The sequence below is a fragment of the Pongo pygmaeus genome, chromosome 9, assembly GCF_028885625.2.
Source record: "Pongo pygmaeus isolate AG05252 chromosome 9, NHGRI_mPonPyg2-v2.0_pri, whole genome shotgun sequence".
NCBI lineage: Eukaryota > Metazoa > Chordata > Mammalia > Primates > Hominidae > Pongo > Pongo pygmaeus.
In genome coordinates this window covers 47,815,085-47,837,896 of record NC_072382.2, presented here as the reverse complement: position 1 = coordinate 47,837,896, position 22,812 = coordinate 47,815,085, and positions in this window count along the sequence as shown.

The following is a 22,812-nucleotide window of genomic DNA, read 5'->3' as shown; positions in this document are numbered from 1 at the left end:
TCTTCACATAAAAACTAGAGAGAAGGATTCTCAGAAACTTCTTTGTGATGAGTTCATTCAACTCACAGAGTTGAACCTACCAATTGATAGAGAAGTTTGGAAACACTCTTTTTGTAGAATCTGCAAGTGGATATTTGGAGCCGTTTGAGGCCTATGCTGGAAAAGGAAATATCTTCACATAAAAACTGAACAGAAGCATTCTCAGAAACTTCTTTGTGTTGAGTGCATTCAACTCACAGACTTGAACTTACCTGTAGAAACAGCAGTTTTGAAACACTCTTTTGGTAAAATCTGCAAGTGGTTATTTGGAGCACTTCGAGGCCTGTGCTGGGATATGGAATATCTTCACCCAAAAACTACAGAGAAGCATTCTCAGAAAGTTCTTCACGATGCATTCATTCAACTCACAGAGTTGAACCTTCCTTTTGATAGAACAGTTTTGAAACACTCTTTTTGTAGAATCTGCGAGAGGATATTTGGAGCGTTTTGAGGCCTATGCTGGAAAAGGAAATATCTTCACCTAAAAACTAGACAGAAGCATCCTCAGAAACTTCTGTGTGATGAGTGCATTCAACTCACAGACTTGAACGTTTCTTTTGATAGAACAGTTTGGAAACATTACGTTTGTAGAATCTGCAAGTGTTTATTCGGAGCACCTTGAGGCCTTTGTTGGAAAAGGAAATATCTTCACATAAAAACTAGAGAGAAGGATTCTCAGAAACTTCTTTGTGATGAGTTCATTCAACTCACAGAGTTGAACCTACCAATTGATAGAGAAGTTTGGAAACACTCTTTTTGTAGAATCTGCAAGTGGATATTTGGAGCCGTTTGAGGCCTATGCTGGAAAAGGAAATATCTTCACATAAAAACTGAACAGAAGCATTCTCAGAAACTTCTTTGTGTTGAGTGCATTCAACTCACAGACTTGAACTTACCTGTAGAAAGAGCAGTTTTGAAACACTCTTTTGGTAAAATCTGCAAGTGGTTATTTGGAGCACTTCGAGGCCTGTGCTGGGATATGGAATATCTTCACCTAAAAACTACAGAGAAGCATTCTCAGAAAGTTCTTCACGATGCATTCATTCAACTCACAGAGTTGAACCTTCCTTTTGATAGAACAGTTTTGAAACACTCTTTTTGTAGAATCTGCGAGAGGATATTTGGAGCGTTTTGAGGCCTATGCTGGAAAAGGAAATATCTTCACCTAAAAACTAGACAGAAGCATTCTCAGAAACTTCTGTGTGATGAGTGCATTCAACTCACAGACTTGAAGGTTTGTTTTGATAGAACAGTTTGGAAACATTACGTTTGTAGAATCTGCAAGTGTTTATTCGGAGCACCTTGAGGCCTATGTTGGAAAAGGAAATATCTTCACATAAAAACTAGAGAGAAGGATTCTCAGAAACTTCTTTGTGATGAGTTCATTCAACTCACAGAGTTGAACCTACCAATTGATAGAGAAGTTTGGAAACACTCTTTTTGTAGAATCTGCAAGTGGATATTTGGAGCCGTTTGAGGCCTATGCTGGAAAAGGAAATATCTTCACATAAAAACTGAACAGAAGCATTCTCAGAAACTTCTTTGTGTTGAGTGCATTCAACTCACAGACTTGAACTTACCTGTAGAAACAGCAGTTTTGAAACACTCTTTTGGTAAAATCTGCAAGTGGTTATTTGGAGCACTTCGAGGCCTGTGCTGGGATATGGAATATCTTCACCTAAAAACTACAGAGAAGCATTCTCAGAAAGTTCTTCACGATGCATTCATTCAACTCACAGAGTTGAACCTTCCTTTTGATAGAACAGTTTTGAAACACTCTTTTTGTAGAATCTGCGAGAGGATATTTGGAGCGTTTTGAGGCCTATGCTGGAAAAGGAAATATCTTCACCTAAAAACTAGACAGAAGCATCCTCAGAAACTTCTGTGTCATGAGTGCATTCAACTCACAGACTTGAACGTTTCTTTTGATAGAACAGTTTGGAAACATTACGTTTGTAGAATCTGCAAGTGTTTATTCGGAGCACCTTGAGGCCTATGTTGGAAAAGGAAATATCTTCACATAAAAACTACAGAGAAGGATTCTCAGAAACTTCTTTGTGATGAGTTCATTCAACTCACAGAGTTGAACCTACCAATTGATAGAGAAGTTTGGAAACACTCTTTTTGTAGAATCTGCAAGTGGATATTTGGAGCCGTTTGAGGCCTATGCTGGAAAAGGAAATATGTTCACATAAAAACTGAACAGAAGCATTCTCAGAAACTTCTTTGTGTTGAGTGCATTCAACTCACAGACTTGAACTTACCTGTAGAAAGAGCAGTTTTGAAACACTCTTTTGGTAAAATCTGCAAGTGGTTATTTGGAGCACTTCGAGGCCTGTGCTGGGATATGGAATATCTTCACCTAAAAACTACAGAGAAGCATTCTCAGAAAGTTCTTCACGATGCATTCATTCAACTCACAGAGTTGAACCTTCCTTTTGATAGAACAGTTTTGAAACACTCTTTTTGTAGAATCTGCGAGAGGATATTTGGAGCGTTTTGAGGCCTATGCTGGAAAAGGAAATATCTTCACCTAAAAACTAGACAGAAGCATTCTCAGAAACTTCTGTGTGATGAGTGCATTCAACTCACAGACTTGAACGTTCGTTTTGATAGAACAGTTTGGAAACATTACGTTTGTAGGGTCTGCAAGTGTTTATTCGGAGCACCTTGAGGCCTATGTTGGAAAAGGAAATATCTTCACATAAAAACTACAGAGAAGGATTCTCAGAAACTTCTTTGTGATGAGTTAATTCAACTCACAGAGTTGAACCTACCAATTGATAGAGAAGTTTGGAAACACTCTTTTTGTAGAATCTGCAAGTGGATATTTGGAGCCGTTTGAGGCCTATGCTGGAAAAGGAAATATCTTCACATAAAAACTGAACAGAAGCATTCTCAGAAACTTCTTTGTGTTGAGTGCATTCAACTCACAGACTTGAACTTACCTGTAGAAAGAGCAGTTTTGAAACACTCTTTTGGTAAAATCTGCAAGTGGTTATTTGGAGCACTTCGAGGCCTGTGCTGGGATATGGAATATCTTCACCTAAAAACTACAGAGAAGCATTCTCAGAAAGTTCTTCACGATGCATTCATTCAACTCACAGAGTTGAACCTTCCTTTTGATAGAACAGTTTTGAAACACTCTTTTTGTAGAATCTGCAAGAGGATATTTGGAGCGTTTTTAGGCCTATGCTGGAAAAGGAAATATCTTCACCTAAAAACTAGACAGAAGCATTCTCAGAAACTTCTGTGTGATGTGTGCATTCAAATCACAGACTTGAACGTTTCTTTTGATAGAACAGTTTGGAAACATTACGTTTGTAGAATCTGCAAGTGTTTATTCGGAGCACCTTGAGGCCTATGTTGGAAAAGGAAATATCTTCACATAAAAACTAGAGAGAAGGATTCTCAGAAACTTCTTTGTGATGAGTTCATTCAACTCACAGAGTTGAACCTACCAATTGATAGAGAAGTTTGGAAACACTCTTTTTGTAGAATCCGCAAGTGGATATTTGGAGCCGTTTGAGGCCTATGCTGGAAAAGGAAATATCTTCACATAAAAACTGAACAGAAGCATTCTCAGAAACTTCTATGTGTTGAGTGCATTCAACTCACAGACTTGAACTTACCTGTAGAAAGAGCAGTTTTGAAACACTCTTTTGGTAAAATCTGCAAGTGGTTATTTGGAGCACTTCGAGGCCTGTGCTGGGATATGGAATATCTTCACCTAAAAACTACAGAGAAGCATTCTCAGAAAGTTCTTCACCATGCATTCATTCAACTCACAGAGTTGAACCTTCCTTTTGATAGAACAGTTTTGAAACACTCTTTTTGTAGAATCTGCAAGAGGATATTTGGAGCGTTTTTAGGCCTATGCTGGAAAAGGAAATATCTTCACCTAAAAACTAGACAGAAGCATCCTCAGAAACTCCTGTGTGATGAGTGCATTCAACTCACAGACTTGACCGTTTCTTTTGATAGAACAGTTTTGAAACATTGCGTTTGTAGAATCTGCAAGTGTTTATTCGGAGCACCTTGAGGCCTATGTTGGAAAAGGAAATATCTTCACATAAAAACTAGAGAGAAGGATTCTCAGAAACTTCTTTGTGATGAGTTCATTCAACTCACAGAGTTGAACCTACGAATTGATAGAGAAGTTTGGAAACACTCTTTTTGTAGAATCTGCAAGTGGATATTTGGAGCCGTTTGAGGCCTATGCTGGAAAAGGAAATATCTTCACATAAAAACTGAACAGAAGCATTCTCAGAAACTTCTTTGTGTTAAGTGCATTCAACTCACAGACTTGAACTTACCTGTAGAAAGAGCAGTTTTGAAACACTCTTTTGGTAAAATCTGCAAGTGGTTATTTGGAGCACTTCGAGGCCTGTGCTGGGATATGGAATATCTTCACCTAAAAACTACAGAGAAGCATTCTCAGAAAGTTCTTCACGATGCATTCATTCAACTCACAGAGTTGAACCTTCCTTTTGATAGAACAGTTTTGAAACACTCTTTTTGTAGAATCTGCAAGAGGATATTTGGAGCGTTTTGAGGCCTATGCTGGAAAAGGAAATATCTTCACCTAAAAACTAGACAGAAGCATCCTCAGAAACTTCTGTGTGATGAGTGCATTCAACTCACAGACTTGAACGTTTCTTTTGATAGAACAGTTTGGAAACATTACGTTTGTAGAATCTGCAAGTGTTTATTCGGAGCACCTTGAGGCCTATGTTGGAAAAGGAAATATCTTCACATAAAAACTAGAGAGAAGGATTCTCAGAAACTTCTTTGTGATGAGTTCATTCAACTCACAGAGTTGAACCTACCAATTGATAGAGAAGTTTGGAAACACTCTTTTTGTAGAATCTGCAAGTGGATATTTGGAGCCGTTTGAGGCCTATGCTGGAAAAGGAAATATCTTCACATAAAAACTGAACAGAAGCATTCTCAGAAACTTCTTTGTGTTAAGTGCATTCAACTCACAGACTTGAACTTACCTGTAGAAAGAGCAGTTTTGAAACACTCTTTTGGTAAAATCTGCAAGTGGTTATTTGGAGCACTTCGAGGCCTGTGCTGGGATATGGAATATCTTCACCTAAAAACTACAGAGAAGCATTCTCAGAAAGTTCTTCACGATGCATTCATTCAACTCACAGAGTTGAACCTTCCTTTTGATAGAACAGTTTTGAAACACTCTTTTTGTAGAATCTGCAAGAGGATATTTGGAGCGTTTTGAGGCCTATGCTGGAAAAGGAAATATCTTCACCTAAAAACTAGACAGAAGCATTCTCAGAAACTTCTGTGTGATGAGTGCATTCAACTCACAGACTTGAACGTTTCTTTTGATAGAACAGTTTGGAAACATTACGTTTGTAGAATCTGCAAGTGTTTATTCGGAGCACCTTGAGGCCTATGTTGGAAAAGGAAATATCTTCACATAAAAACTACAGAGAAGGATTCTCAGAAACTTCTTTGTGATGAGTTCATTCAACTCACAGAGTTGAACCTACCAATTGATAGAGAAGTTTGGAAACACTCTTTTTGTAGAATCTGCAAGTGGATATTTGGAGCCGTTTGAGGCCTATGCTGCAAAAGGAAATATCTTCACATAAAAACTGAACAGAAGAATTCTCAGAAACTTCTTTGTGTTGAGTGCATTCAACTCACAGACTTGAACTTACCTGTAGAAAGAGCAGTTTTGAAACACTCTTTTGGTAAAATCTGCAAGTGGTTATTTGGAGCACTTCGAGGCCTGTGCTGGGATATGGAATATCTTCACCTAAAAACTACAGAGAAGCATTCTCAGAAAGCTCTTCACGATGCATTCATTCAACTCACAGAGTTGAACCTTCCTTTTGATAGAACAGTTTTGAAACACTCTTTTTGTAGAATCTGCAAGAGGATATTTGGAGCGTTTTGAGGCCTATGCTGGAAAAGGAAATATCTTCACCTAAAAACTAGACAGAAGCATCCTCAGAAACTTCTGTGTGATGAGTGCATTCAACTCACAGACTTGAACGTTTCTTTTGATAGAACAGTTTGGAAACATTACGTTTGTAGAATCTGCAAGTGTTTATTCGGAGCACCTTGAGGCCTATGTTGGAAAAGGAAATATCTTCACATAAAAACTAGAGAGAAGGATTCTCAGAAACTTCTTTGTGATGAGTTCATTCAACTCACAGAGTTGAACCTACCAATTGATAGAGAAGTTTGGAAACACTCTTTTTGTAGAATCTGCAAGTGGATATTTGGAGCCGTTTGAGGCCTATGCTGGAAAAGGAAATATCTTCACATAAAAACTGAACAGAAGCATTCTCAGAAACTTCTTTGTGTTAAGTGCATTCAACTCACAGACTTGAACTTACCTGTAGAAAGAGCAGTTTTGAAACACTCTTTTGGTAAAATCTGCAAGTGGTTATTTGGAGCACTTCGAGGCCTGTGCTGGGATATGGAATATCTTCACCTAAAAACTACAGAGAAGCATTCTCAGAAAGTTCTTCACGATGCATTCATTCAACTCACAGAGTTGAACCTTCCTTTTGATAGAACAGTTTTGAAACACTCTTTTTGTAGAATCTGCAAGAGGATATTTGGAGCGTTTTGAGGCCTATGCTGGAAAAGGAAATATCTTCACCTAAAAACTAGACAGAAGCATTCTCAGAAACTTCTGTGTGATGAGTGCATTCAACTCACAGACTTGAACGTTCCTTTTGATAGAACAGTTTGGAAACATTACGTTTGTAGAATCTGCAAGTGTTTATTCGGAGCACCTTGAGGCCTATGTTGGAAAAGGAAATATCTTCACATAAAAACTAGAGAGAAGGATTCTCAGAAACTTCTTTGTGATGAGTTCATTCAACTCACAGAGTTGAACCTACCAATTGATAGAGAAGTTTGGAAACACTCTTTTTGTAGAATCTGCAAGTGGATATTTGGAGCCGTTTGAGGCCTATGCTGGAAAAGGAAATATCTTCACATAAAAACTGAACAGAAGCATTCTCAGAAACTTCTTTGTGTTGAGTGCATTCAACCCACAGACTTGAACTTACCTGTAGAAAGAGCAGTTTTGAAACACTCTTTTTGTAAAATCTGCAAGTGGTTAATTGGAGCACTTCGAGGCCTGTGCTGGGATATGGAATATCTTCACCTAAAAACTACAGAGAAGCATTCTCAGAAAGTTCTTCACGATGCATTCATTCAAATCACAGAGTTGAACCTTCCTTTTGATAGAACAGTTTTGAAACACTCTTTTTGTAGAATCTGCAAGAGGATATTTGGAGCGTTTTGAGGCCTATGCTGGAAAAGGAAATATCTTCACCTAAAAACTAGACAGAAGCATCCTCAGAAACTTCTGTGTGATGAGTGCATTCAACTCACAGACGAACGTTTCTTTTGATAGAACAGTTTGGAAACATTACGTTTGTAGAATCTGCAAGTGTTTATTCGGAGCACCTTGAGGCCTATGTTGGAAAAGGAAATATCTTCACATAAAAACTAGAGAGAAGGATTCTCAGAAACTTCTTTGTGATGAGTTCATTCAACTCACAGAGTTGAACCTACCAATTGATAGAGAAGTTTGGAAACACTCTTTTTGTAGAATCTGCAAGTGGATATTTGGAGCCGTTTGAGGCCTATGCTGGAAAAGGAAATATCTTCACATAAAAACTGAACAGAAGCATTCTCAGAAACTTCTTTGCGTTGAGTGCATTCAACTCACAGACTTGAACTTACCTGTAGAAAGAGCAGTTTTGAAACACTCTTTTGGTAAAATCTGCAAGTGGTTATTTGGAGCACTTCGAGGCCTGTGCTGGGATATGGAATATCTTCACCTAAAAACTACAGAGAAGCATTCTCAGAAAGTTCTTCACGATGCATTCATTCAACTCACAGAGTTGAACCTTCCTTTTGATAGAACAGTTTTGAAACACTCTTTTTGTAGAATCTGCGAGAGGATATTTGGAGCGTTTTGAGGCCTATGCTGGAAAAGGAAATATCTTCACCTAAAAACTAGACAGAAGCATTCTCAGAAACTTCTGTGTGATGAGTGCATTCAACTCACAGACTTGAAGGTTTGTTTTGATAGAACAGTTTGGAAACATTACGTTTGTAGAATCTGCAAGTGTTTATTCGGAGCACCTTGAGGCCTATGTTGGAAAAGGAAATATCTTCACATAAAAACTAGAGAGAAGGATTCTCAGAAACTTCTTTGTGATGAGTTCATTCAACTCACAGAGTTGAACCTACCAATTGATAGAGAAGTTTGGAAACACTCTTTTTGTAGAATCTGCAAGTGGATATTTGGAGCCGTTTGAGGCCTATGCTGGAAAAGGAAATATCTTCACATAAAAACTGAACAGAAGCATTCTCAGAAACTTCTTTGTGTTGAGTGCATTCAACTCACAGACTTGAACTTACCTGTAGAAACAGCAGTTTTGAAACACTCTTTTGGTAAAATCTGCAAGTGGTTATTTGGAGCACTTCGAGGCCTGTGCTGGGATATGGAATATCTTCACCTAAAAACTACAGAGAAGCATTCTCAGAAAGTTCTTCACGATGCATTCATTCAACTCACAGAGTTGAACCTTCCTTTTGATAGAACAGTTTTGAAACACTCTTTTTGTAGAATCTGCGAGAGGATATTTGGAGCGTTTTGAGGCCTATGCTGGAAAAGGAAATATCTTCACCTAAAAACTAGACAGAAGCATCCTCAGAAACTTCTGTGTGATGAGTGCATTCAACTCACAGACTTGAACGTTTCTTTTGATAGAACAGTTTGGAAACATTACGTTTGTAGAATCTGCAAGTGTTTACTCGGAGCACCTTGAGGCCTATGTTGGAAAAGGAAATATCTTCACATAAAAACTAGAGAGAAGGATTCTCAGAAACTTCTTTGTGATGAGTTCATTCAACTCACAGAGTTGAACCTACCAATTGATAGAGAAGTTTGGAAACACTCTTTTTGTAGAATCTGCAAGTGGATATTTGGAGCCGTTTGAGGCCTATGCTGGAAAAGGAAATATCTTCACATAAAAACTGAACAGAAGCATTCTCAGAAACTTCTTTGTGTTGAGTGCATTCAACTCACAGACTTGAACTTACCTGTAGAAAGAGCAGTTTTGAAACACTCTTTTGGTAAAATCTGCAAGTGGTTATTTGGAGCACTTCGAGGCCTGTGCTGCGATATGGAATATCTTCACCTAAAAACTACAGAGAAGCATTCTCAGAAAGTTCTTCACGATGCATTCATTCAACTCACAGAGTTGAACCTTCCTTTTGATAGAACAGTTTTGAAACACTCTTTTTGTAGAATCTGCGAGAGGATATTTGGAGCGTTTTGAGGCCTATGCTGGAAAAGGAAATATCTTCACCTAAAAACTAGACAGAAGCATTCTCAGAAACTTCTGTGTGATGAGTGCATTCAACTCACAGACTTGAACGTTTGTTTTGATAGAACAGTTTGGAAACATTACGTTTGTAGGATCTGCAAGTGTTTATTCGGAGCACCTTGAGGCCTATGTTGGAAAAGGAAATATCTTCACATAAAAACTAGAGAGAAGGATTCTCAGAAACTTCTTTGTGATGAGTTCATTCAACTCACAGAGTTGAACCTACCAATTGATAGAGAAGTTTGGAAACACTCTTTTTGTAGAATCTGCAAGTGGATATTTGGAGCCGTTTGAGGCCTATGCTGGAAAAGGAAATATCTTCACATAAAAACTGAACAGAAGCATTCTCAGAAACTTCTTTGTGTTGAGTGCATTCAACTCACAGACTTGAACTTACCTGTAGAAAGAGCAGTTTTGAAACACTCTTTTGGTAAAATCTGCAAGTGGTTATTTGGAGCACTTCGAGGCCTGTGCTGGGATATGGAATATCTTCACCTAAAAGCTACAGAGAAGCATTCTCAGAAAGTTCTTCACGATGCATTCATTCAACTCACAGAGTTGAACCTTCCTTTTGATAGAACAGTTTTGAAACACTCTTTTTGTAGAATCTGCGAGAGGATACTTGGAGCGTTTTGAGGCCTATGCTGGAAAAGGAAATATCTTCACCTAAAAACTAGACAGAAGCATTCTCAGAAACTTCTGTGTGATGAGTGCATTCAACTCACAGACTTGAACGTTTGTTTTGATAGAACAGTTTGGAAACATTACGTTTGTAGAATCTGCAAGTGTTTATTCGGAGCACCTTGAGGCCTATGTTGGAAAAGGAAATATCTTCACATAAAAACTAGAGAGAAGGATTCTCAGAAACTTCTTTGTGATGAGTTCATTCAACTCACAGAGTTGAACCTACCAATTGATAGAGAAGTTTGGAAACACTCTTTTTGTAGAATCTGCAAGTGGATATTTGGAGCCGTTTGAGGCCTATGCTGGAAAAGGAAATATCTTCACATAAAAACTGAACAGAAGCATTCTCAGAAACTTCTTTGTGTTAAGTACATTCAACTCACAGACTTGAACTTACCTGTAGAAAGAGCAGTTTTGAAACACTCTTTTGGTAAAATCTACAAGTGGTTATTTGGAGCACTTCGAGGCCTGTGCTGGGATATGGAATATCTTCACCTAAAAACTACAGAGAAGCATTCTCAGAAAGTTCTTCACGATGCATTCATTCAACTCACAGAGTTGAACACTTCCTTTTGATAGAACAGTTTTGAAACACTCTTTTTGTAGAATCTGCAAGAGGATATTTGGAGCGTTTTGAGGCCTATGCTGGAAAAGGAAATATCTTCACCTAAAAACTAGACAGAAGCATCCTCAGAAACTTCTGTGTGATGAGTGCATTCAACTCACAGACTTGAACGTTTCTTTTGATAGAACAGTTTGGAAACATTACGTTTGTAGAATCTGCAAGTGTTTATTCGGAGCACCTTGAGGCCTATGTTGGAAAAGGAAATATCTTCACATAAAAACTACAGAGAAGGATTCTCAGAAACTTCTTTGTGATGAGTTCATTCAACTCACAGAGTTGAACCTACCAATTGATAGAGAAGTTTGGAAACACTCTTTTTGTAGAATCTGCAAGTGGATATTTGGAGCCGTTTGAGGCCTATGCTGGAAAAGGAAATATCTTCACATAAAAACTGAACAGAAGCATTCTCAGAAACTTCTTTGTGTTGAGTGCATTCAACTCACAGACTTGAACTTACCTGTAGAAAGAGCAGTTTTGAAACACTCTTTTGGTAAAATCTGCAAGTGGTTATTTGGAGCACTTCGAGGCCTGTGCTGGGATATGGAATATCTTCACCTAAAAACTACAGAGAAGCATTCTCAGAAAGTTCTTCACGATGCATTCATTCAACTCACAGAGTTGAACCTTCTTTTTGATAGAACAGTTTTGAAACACTCTTTTTGTAGAATCTGCGAGAGGATATTTGGAGCGTTTTGAGGCCTATGCTGGAAAAGGAAATATCTTCACCTAAAAACTAGACAGAAGCATTCTCAGAAACTTCTGTGTGATGAGTGCATTCAACTCACAGACTTGAACGTTTGTTTTGATAGAACAGTTTGGAAACATTACGTTTGTAGGATCTGCAAGTGTTTATTCGGAGCACCTTGAGGCCTATGTTGGAAAAGGAAATATCTTCACATAAAAACTACAGAGAAGGATTCTCAGAAACTTCTTTGTGATGAGTTCATTCAACTCACAGAGTTGAACCTACCAATTGATAGAGAAGTTTGGAAACACTCTTTTTGTAGAATCTGCAAGTGGATATTTGGAGCCGTTTGAGGCCTATGCTGGAAAAGGAAATATCTTCACATAAAAACTGAACAGAAGCATTCTCAGAAACTTCTTTGTGTTGAGTGCATTCAACTCACAGACTTGAACTTACCTGTAGAAAGAGCAGTTTTGAAACACTCTTTTGGTAAAATCTGCAAGTGGTTATTTGGAGCACTTCGAGGCCTGTGCTGGGATATGGAATATCTTCACCTAAAAACTACAGAGAAGCATTCTCAGAAAGTTCTTCACCATGCATTCATTCAACTCACAGAGTTGAACCTTCCTTTTGATAGAACAGTTTTGAAACACTCTTTTTGTAGAATCTGCGAGAGGATATTTGGAGCGTTTTGAGGCCTATGCTGGAAAAGGAAATATCTTCACCTAAAAACTAGACAGAAGCATTCTCAGAAACTTCTGTGTGATGAGTGCATTCAACTCACAGACTTGAACGTTTCTTTTGATAGAACAGTTTGGAAACATTACGTTTGTAGGATCTGCAAGTGTTTATTCGGAGCACCTTGAGGCCTATGTTGGAAAAGGAAATATCTTCACATAAAAACTACAGAGAAGGATTCTCGGAAACTTCTTTGTGATTAGTCCATTCAACTCACAGAGTTGAACCTACCAATTGATAGAGAAGTTTGGAAACACTCTTTTTGTAGAATCTGCAAGTGGATATTTGGAGCCGTTTGAGGCCTATGCTGGAAAAGGAAATATCTTCATATAAAAACTGAACAGAAGCATAATCAGAAACTTCTTTGTGTTGAGTGCATTCAACTCACAGACTTGAACTTACCTGTAGAAAGAGCAGTTTTGAAACACTGTTTTGGTAAAATCTGCAAGTGGTTATTTGGAGCACTTCGAGGCCTGTGCTGGGATATGGAATATCTTCACCTAAAAACTACAGAGAAGCATTCTCAGAAAGTTCTTCACGATGCATTCATTCAACTCACAGAGTTGAACCTTCCTTTTGATAGAACAGTTTTGAAACACTCTTTTTGTAGAATTTGCAAGAGGATATTTGGAGCGTTTTGAGGCCTATGCTGGAAAAGGAAATATCTTCACCTAAAAACTAGACAGAAGCATCCTCAGAAACTTCTGTGTGATGAGTGCATTCAACTCACAGACTTGAACGTTTCTTTTGATAGAACAGTTTGGAAACATTACGTTTGTAGAATCTGCAAGTGTTTATTCGGAGCACCTTGAGGCCTATGTTGGAAAAGGAAATATCTTCACATAAAAACTAGAGAGAAGGATTCTCAGAAACTTCTTTGTGATGAGTTCATTCAACTCACAGAGTTGAACCTGCCAATTGATAGAGAAGTTTGGAAACACTCTTTTTGTAGAATCTGCAAGTGGATATTTGGAGCCGTTTGAGGCCTATGCTGGAAAAGGAAATATCTTCACATAAAAACTGAACAGAAGCATTCTCAGAAACTTCTTTGTGTTGAGTGCATTCAACTCACAGACTTGAACATACCTGTAGAAAGAGCAGTTTTGAAACACTCTTTTGGTAAAATCTGCAAGTGGTTATTTGGAGCACTTCGAGGCCTGTGCTGGGATATGGAATATCTTCACCTAAAAACTACAGAGAAGCATTCTCAGAAAGTTCTTCACGATGCATTCATTCAACTCACAGAGTTGAACCATCCTTTTGATAGAACAGTTTTGAAACACTCTTTTTGTAGAATCTGCGAGAGGATATTTGGAGCGTTTTGAGGCCTATGCTGGAAAAGGAAATATCTTCACCTAAAAACTAGACAGAAGCATTCTCAGAAACTTCTGTGTGATGAGTGCATTCAACTCACAGACTTGAAGGTTGGTTTTGATAGAACAGTTTGGAAACATTACGTTTGTAGAATCTGCAAGTGTTTATTCGGAGCACATTGAGGCCTATGTTGGAAAAGGAAATATCCTCACATAAAAACTACAGAGAAGGATTCTCAGAAACTTCTTTGTGATGAGTTCATTCAACTCACAGAGTTGAACCTACCAATTGATAGAGAAGTTTGGAAACACTCTTTTTGTAGAATCTGCAAGTGGATATTTGGAGCCGTTTGAGGCCTATGCTGGAAAAGGAAATATCTTCACATAAAAACTGAACAGAAGCATTCTCAGAAACTTCTTTGTGTTGAGTGCATTCAACTCACAGACTTGAACTTACCTGTAGAAAGAGCAGTTTTGAAACAATCTTTTGGTAAAATCTGCGAGTGGTTATTTGGAGCACTTCGAGGCCTGTGCTGGGATATGGAATATCTTCACCTAAAAACTACAGAGAAGCATTCTCAGAAAGCTCTTCACGATGCATTCATTCAACTCACAGAGTTGAACCTTCCTTTTGATAGAACAGTTTTGAAACACTCTTTTTGTAGAATCTGCAAGAGGATATTTGGAGCGTTTTGAGGCCTATGCTGGAAAAGGAAATATCTTCACCTAAAAACTAGACAGAAGCATCCTCAGAAACTTCTGTGTGATGAGTGCATTCAACTCACGGACTTGAACGTTTCTTTTGATAGAACAGTTTGGAAACATTACGTTTGTAGAATCTGCAAGTGTTTATTCGGAGCACCTTGAGGCCTATGTTGGAAAAGGAAATATCTTCACATAAAAACTAGAGAGAAGGATTCTCAGAAACTTCTTTGTGATGAGTTCATTCAACTCACAGAGTTGAACCTACCAATTGATAGAGAAGTTTGGAAACACTCTTTTTGTAGAATCTGCAAGTGGATATTTGGAGCCGTTTGAGGCCTATGCTGGAAAAGGAAATATCTTCACATAAAAACTGAACAGAAGCATTCTCAGAAACTTCTTTGTGTTAAGTGCATTCAACTCACAGACTTGAACTTACCTGTAGAAAGAGCAGTTTTGAAACACTCTTTTGGTAAAATCTGCAAGTGGTTATTTGGAGCACTTCGAGGCCTGTGCTGGGATATGGAATATCTTCACCTAAAAACTACAGAGAAGCATTCTCAGAAAGTTCTTCACGATGCATTCATTCAACTCACAGAGTTGAACCTTCCTTTTGATAGAACAGTTTTGAAACACTCTTTTTGTAGAATCTGCAAGAGGATATTTGGAGCGTTTTGAGGCCTATGCTGGAAAAGGAAATATCTTCACCTAAAAACTAGACAGAAGCATTCTCAGAAACTTCTGTGTGATGAGTGCATTCAACTCACAGACTTGAACGTTTCTTTTGATAGAACAGTTTGGAAACATTACGTTTGTAGAATCTGCAAGTGTTTATTCGGAGCACCTTGAGGCCTATGTTGGAAAAGGAAATATCTTCACATAAAAACTAGAGAGAAGGATTCTCAGAAACTTCTTTGTGATGAGTTCATTCAACTCACAGAGTTGAGCCTACCAATTGATAGAGAAGTTTGGAAACACTCTTTTTGTAGAATCTGCAAGTGGATATTTGGAGCCGTTTGAGGCCTATGCTGGAAAAGGAAATATCTTCACATAAAAACTGAACAGAAGCATTCTCAGAAACTTCTTTGTGTTGAGTGCATTCAACTCACAGACTTGAACTTACCTGTAGAAAGAGCAGTTTTGAAACACTCTTTTGGTAAAATCTGCAAGTGGTTATTTGGAGCACTTCGAGGCCTGTGCTGGGATATGGAATATCTTCACCTAAAAACTACAGAGAAGCATTCTCAGAAAGTTCTTCACGATGCATTCATTCAACTCACAGAGTTGAACCTTCCTTTTGATAGAACAGTTTTGAAACACTCTTTTTGTAGAATCTGCAAGAGGATATTTGGAGCGTTTTGAGGCCTATGCTGGAAAAGGAAATATCTTCACCTAAAAACTAGACAGAAGCATTCTCAGAAACTTCTGTGTGATGAGTGCATTCAACTCACAGACTTGAACGTTTCTTTTGATAGAACAGTTTGGAAACATTACGTTTGTAGAATCTGCAAGTGTTTATTCGGAGCACCTTGAGGCCTATGTTGGAAAAGGAAATATCTTCACATAAAAACTAGAGAGAAGGATTCTCAGAAACTTCTTTGTGATGAGTTCATTCAACTCACAGAGTTGAACCTACCAATTGATAGAGAAGTTTGGAAACACTCTTTTTGTAGAATCTGCAAGTGGATATTTGGAGCCGTTTGAGGCCTATGCTGGAAAAGGAAATATCTTCACATAAAAACTGAACAGAAGCATTCTCAGAAACTTCTTTGTGTTGAGTGCATTCAACTCACAGACTTGAACTTACCTGTAGAAACAGCAGTTTTGAAACACTCTTTTGGTAAAATCTGCAAGTGGTTATTTGGAGCACTTCGAGGCCTGTGCTGGGATATGGAATATCTTCACCTAAAAACTACAGAGAAGCATTCTCAGAAAGTTCTTCACGATGCATTCATTCAACTCACAGAGTTGAACCTTCCTTTTGATAGAACAGTTTTGAAACACTCTTTTTGTAGAATCTGCGAGAGGATATTTGGAGCGTTTTGAGGCCTATGCTGGAAAAGGAAATATCTTCACCTAAAAACTAGACAGAAGCATCCTCAGAAACTTCTGTGTGATGAGTGCATTCAACTCACAGACTTGAACGTTTCTTTTGATAGAACAGTTTGGAAACATTACGTTTGTAGAATCTGCAAGTGTTTATTCGGAGCACCTTGAGGCCTATGTTGGAAAAGGAAATATCTTCACATAAAAACTAGAGAGAAGGATTCTCAGAAACTTCTTTGTGATGAGTTCATTCAACTCACAGAGTTGAACCTACCAATTGATAGAGAAGTTTGGAAACACTCTTTTTGTAGAATCTGCAAGTGGATATTTGGAGCCGTTTGAGGCCTATGCTGGAAAAGGAAATATCTTCACATAAAAACTGAACAGAAGCATTCTCCGAAACTTCTTTGTGTTGAGTGCATTCAACTCACAGACTTGAACTTACCTGTAGAAAGAGCAGTTTTGAAACACTCTTTTGGTAAAATCTGCAAGTGGTTATTTGGAGCACTTCGAGGCCTGTGCTGGGATATGGAATATCTTCACCTAAAAACTACAGAGAAGCATTCTCAGAAAGTTCTTCACGATGCATTCATTCAACTCACAGAGTTGAACCTTCCTTTTGATAGAACAGTTTTGAAACACTCTTTTTGTAGAATCTGCAAGAGGATATTTGGAGCGTTTTGAGGCCTATGCTGGAAAAGGAAATATCTTCACCTAAAAACTTGACAGAAGCATCCTCAGAAACTTCTGTGTGATGAGTGCATTCAACTCACAGACTTGAACGTTTCTTTTGATAGAACAGTTTGGAAACATTACGTTTGTAGAATCTGCAAGTGTTTATTCGGAGCACCTTGAGGCCTATGTTGGAAAAGGAAATATCTTCACATAAAAACTACAGAGAAGGATTCTCAGAAACTTCTTTGTGATGAGTTCATTCAACTCACAGAGTTGAACCTACCAATTGATAGAGAAGTTTGGAAACACTCTTTTTGTAGAATCTGCAAGTGGATATTTGGAGCCGTTTGAGGCCTATGCTGGAAAAGGAAATATCTTCACATAAAAACTGAACAGAAGCATTCTCAGAAACTTCTTTGTGTTGAGTGCATTCAACTCACAGACTTGAACTTACCTGTAGAAAGAGCAGTTTTGAAACACTCTTTTGGTAAAATCTGCAAGTGGTTATTTGGAGCACTTCGAGGCCTGTGCTGCGATATGGAATATCTTCACCTAAAAACTACAGAGAAGCATTCTCAGAAAGTTCTTCACGATGCATTCATTCAACTCACAGAGTTGAACCTTCCTTTTGATAGAACAGTTTTGAAACACTCTTTTTGTAGAATCTGCGAGAGGATATTTGGAGCGTTTTGAGGCCTATGCTGGAAAAGGAAATATCTTCACCTAAAATCTAGACAGAAGCATTCTCAGAAACTTCTGTGTGATGAGTGCATTCAACTCACAGACTTGAACGTTGTTTTGATAGAACAGTTTGGAAACATTACGTTTGTAGGATCTGCAAGTGTTTATTCGGAGCACCTTGAGGCCTATGTTGGAAAAGGAAATATCTTCACATAAAAACTACAGAGAAGGATTCTCAGAAACTTCTTTGTGATGAGTTCATTCAACTCACAGAGTTGAACCTACCAATTGATAGAGAAGTTTGGAAACACTCTTTTTGTAGAATCTGCAAGTGGATATTTGGAGCCGTTTGAGGCCTATGCTGGAAAAGGAAATATCTTCACATAAAAACTGAACAGAAGCATTCTCAGAAACTTCTTTGTGTTAAGTACATTCAACTCACAGACTTGAACTTACCTGTAGAAAGAGCAGTTTTGAAACACTCTTTTGGTAAAATCTACAAGTGGTTATTTGGAGCACTTCGAGGCCTGTGCTGGGATATGGAATATCTTCACCTAAAAACTACAGAGAAGCATTCTCAGAAAGTTCTTCACGATGCATTCATTCAACTCACAGTGTTGAACACTTCCTTTTGATAGAACAGTTTTGAAACACTCTTTTTGTAGAATCTGCAAGAGGATATTTGGAGCGTTTTGAGGCCTATGCTGGAAAAGGAAATATCTTCACCTAAAAACTAGACAGAAGCATCCTCAGAAACTTCTGTGTGATGAGTGCATTCAACTCACAGACTTGAACGTTTCTTTTGATAGAACAGTTTGGAAACATTACGTTTGTAGAATCTGCAAGTGTTTATTCGGAGCACCTTGAGGCCTATGTTGGAAAAGGAAATATCTTCACATAAAAACTACAGAGAAGGATTCTCAGAAACTTCTTTGTGATGAGTTCATTCAACTCACAGAGTTGAACCTACCAATTGATAGAGAAGTTTGGAAACACTCTTTTTGTAGAATCTGCAAGTGGATATTTGGAGCCGTTTGAGGCCTATGCTGGAAAAGGAAATATCTTCACATAAAAACTGAACAGAAGCATTCTCAGAAACTTCTTTGTGTTGAGTGCATTCAACTCACAGACTTGAACTTACCTGTAGAAAGAGCAGTTTTGAAACACTCTTTTGGTAAAATCTGCAAGTGGTTATTTGGAGCACTTCGAGGCCTGTGCTGGGATATGGAATATCTTCACCTAAAAACTACAGAGAAGCATTCTCAGAAAGTTCTTCACGATGCATTCATTCAACTCACAGAGTTGAACCTTCCTTTTGATAGAACAGTTTTGAAACACTCTTTTTGTAGAATCTGCGAGAGGATATTTGGAGCGTTTTGAGGCCTATGCTGGAAAAGGAAATATCTTCACCTAAAAACTAGACAGAAGCATTCTCAGAAACTTCTGTGTGATGAGTGCATTCAACTCACAGACTTGAACGTTTGTTTTGATAGAACAGTTTGGAAACATTACGTTTGTAGGATCTGCAAGTGTTTATTCGGAGCACCTTGAGGCCTATGTTGGAAAAGGAAATATCTTCACATAAAAACTACAGAGAAGGATTCTCAGAAACTTCTTTGTGATGAGTTCATTCAACTCACAGAGTTGAACCTACCAATTGATAGAGAAGTTTGGAAACACTCTTTTTGTAGAATCTGCAAGTGGATATTTGGAGCCGTTTGAGGCCTATGCTGGAAAAGGAAATATCTTCACATAAAAACTGAACAGAAGCATTCTCAGAAATTTCTTTGTGTTGAGTGCATTCAACTCACAGACTTGAACTTACCTGTAGAAAGAGCAGTTTTGAAACACTCTTTTGGTAAAATCTGCAAGTGGTTATTTGGAGCACTTCGAGGCCTGTGCTGGGATATGGAATATCTTCACCTAAAAACTACAGAGAAGCATTCTCAGAAAGTTCTTCACCATGCATTCATTCAACTCACAGAGTTGAACCTTCCTTTTGATAGAACAGTTTTGAAACACTCTTTTTGTAGAATCTGCAAGAGGATATTTGGAGCGTTTTGAGGCCTATGCTGGAAAAGGAAATATCTTCACCTAAAAACTAGACAGAAGCATCCTCAGAAACTTCTGTGTGATGAGTGCATTCAACTCACAGACTTGAACGTTTCTTTTGATAGAACAGTTTGGAAACATTACGTTTGTAGAATCTGCAAGTGTTTATTCGGAGCACCTTGAGGCCTATGTTGGAAAAGGAAATATCTTCACATAAAAACTAGAGAGAAGGATTCTCAGAAACTTCTTTGTGATGAGTTCATTCAACTCACAGAGTTGAACCTACCAATTGATAGAGAAGTTTGGAAACACTCTTTTTGTAGAATCTGCAAGTGGATATTTGGAGCCGTTTGAGGCCTATGCTGGAAAAGGAAATATCTTCACATAAAAACTGAACAGAAGCATTCTCAGAAACTTCTTTGTGTTGAGTGCATTCAACTCACAGACTTGAACTTACCTGTAGAAAGAGCAGTTTTGAAACACTCTTTTGGTAAAATCTGCAAGTGGTTATTTGGAGCACTTCGAGGCCTGTGCTGGGATATGGAATATCTTCACCTAAAAACTACAGAGAAGCATTCTCAGAAAGTTCTTCACGATGCATTCATTCAACTCACAGAGTTGAACCTTCCTTTTGATAGAACAGTTTTGAAACACTCTTTTTGTAGAATCTGCGAGAGGATATTTGGAGCGTTTTGAGGCCTATGCTGGAAAAGGAAATATCTTCACCTAAAAACTAGACAGAAGCATCCTCAGAAACTTCTGTGTGATGAGTGCATTCAACTCACAGACTTGAACGTTTCTTTTGATAGAACAGTTTGGAAACATTACCTTTGTAGAATCTGCAAGTGTTTATTCGGAGCACCTTGAGGCCTATGTTGGAAAAGGAAATATCTTCACATAAAAACTAGAGAGAAGGATTCTCAGAAACTTCTTTGTGATGAGTTCATTCAACTCACAGAGTTGAACCTACCAATTGATAGAGAAGTTTGGAAACACTCTTTTTGTAGAATCTGCAAGTGGATATTTGGAGCCGTTTGAGGCCTATGCTGGAAAAGGAAATATCTTCACATAAAAACTGAACAGAAGCATTCTCAGAAACTTCTTTGTGTTGAGTGCATTCAACTCACAGACTTGAACTTACCTGTAGAAACAGCAGTTTTGAAACACTCTTTTGGTAAAATCTGCAAGTGGTTATTTGGAGCACTTCGAGGCCTGTGCTGGGATATGGAATATCTTCACCTAAAAACTACAGAGAAGCATTCTCAGAAAGTTCTTCACGATGCATTCATTCAACTCACAGAGTTGAACCTTCCTTTTGATAGAACAGTTTTGAAACACTCTTTTTGTAGAATCTGCGAGAGGATATTTGGAGCGTTTTGAGGCCTATGCTGGAAAAGGAAATATCTTCACCTAAAAACTAGACAGAAGCATCCTCAGAAACTTCTGTGTGATGAGTGCATTCAACTCACAGACTTGAACGTTTCTTTTGATAGAACAGTTTGGAAACATTACGTTTGTAGAATCTGCAAGTGTTTATTCGGAGCACCTTGAGGCCTATGTTGGAAAAGGAAATATCTTCACATAAAAACTAGAGAGAAGGATTCTCAGAAACTTCTTTGTGATGAGTTCATTCAACTCACAGAGTTGAACCTACCAATTGATAGAGAAGTTTGGAAACACTCTTTTTGTAGAATCTGCAAGTGGATATTTGGAGCCGTTTGAGGCCTATGCTGGAAAAGGAAATATCTTCACATAAAAACTGAACAGAAGCATTCTCAGAAACTTCTTTGTGTTGAGTGCATTCAACTCACAGACTTGAACTTACCTGTAGAAAGAGCAGTTTTGAAACACTCTTTTGGTAAAATCTGCAAGTGGTTATTTGGAGCACTTCGAGGCCTGTGCTGGGATATGGAATATCTTCACCTAAAAACTACAGAGAAGCATTCTCAGAAAGTTCTTCACGATGCATTCATTCAACTCACAGAGTTGAACCTTCCTTTTGATAGAACAGTTTTGAAACACTCTTTTTGTAGAATTTGCAAGAGGATATTTGGAGCGTTTTGAGGCCTATGCTGGAAAAGGAAATATCTTCACCTAAAAACTAGACAGAAGCATCCTCAGAAACTTCTGTGTGATGAGTGCATTCAACTCACAGACTTGAACGTTTCTTTTGATACAACAGTTTGGAAACATTACGTTTGTAGAATCTGCAAGTGTTTATTCGGAGCACCTTGAGGCCTATGTTGGAAAAGGAAATATCTTCACATAAAAACTACAGAGAAGGATTCTCAGAAACTTCTTTGTGATGAGTTCATTCAACTCACGGAGTTGAACCTACCAATTGATAGAGAAGTTTGGAAACACTCTTTTTGTAGAATCTGCAAGTGGATATTTGGAGCCGTTTGAGGCCTATGCTGGAAAAGGAAATATCTTCACATAAAAACTGAACAGAAGCATTCTCAGAAACTTCTTTGTGTTGAGTGCATTCAACTCACAGACTTGAACTTACCTGTAGAAAGAGCAGTTTTGAAACACTCTTTTGGTAAAATCTGCAAGTGGTTATTTGGAGCACTTCGAGGCCTGTGCTGGGATATGGAATATCTTCACCTAAAAACTACAGAGAAGCATTCTCAGAAAGTTCTTCACGATGCATTCATTCAACTCACAGAGTTGAACCTTCCTTTTGATAGAACAGTTTTGAAACACTCTTTTTGTAGAATCTGCAAGAGGATATTTGGAGCGTTTTGAGGCCTATGCTGGAAAAGGAAATATCTTCGCCTAAAAACTAGACAGAAGCATCCTCAGAAACTTCTGTGTGATGAGTGCATTCAACTCACAGACTTGAACGTTTCTTTTGATAGAACAGTTTGGAAACATTACGTTTGTAGAATCTGCAAGTGTTTATTCGGAGCACCTTGAGGCCTATGTTGGAAAAGGAAATATCTTCACATAAAAACTAGAGAGAAGGATTCTCAGAAACTTCTTTGTGATGAGTTCATTCAACTCACAGAGTTGAACCTACCAATTGATAGAGAAGTTTGGAAACACTCTTTTTGTAGAATCTGCAAGTGGATATTTGGAGCCGTTTGAGGCCTATGCTGGAAAAGGAAATATCTTCACATAAAAACTGAACAGAAGCATTCTCAGAAACTTCTTTGTGTTAAGTACATTCAACTCACAGAC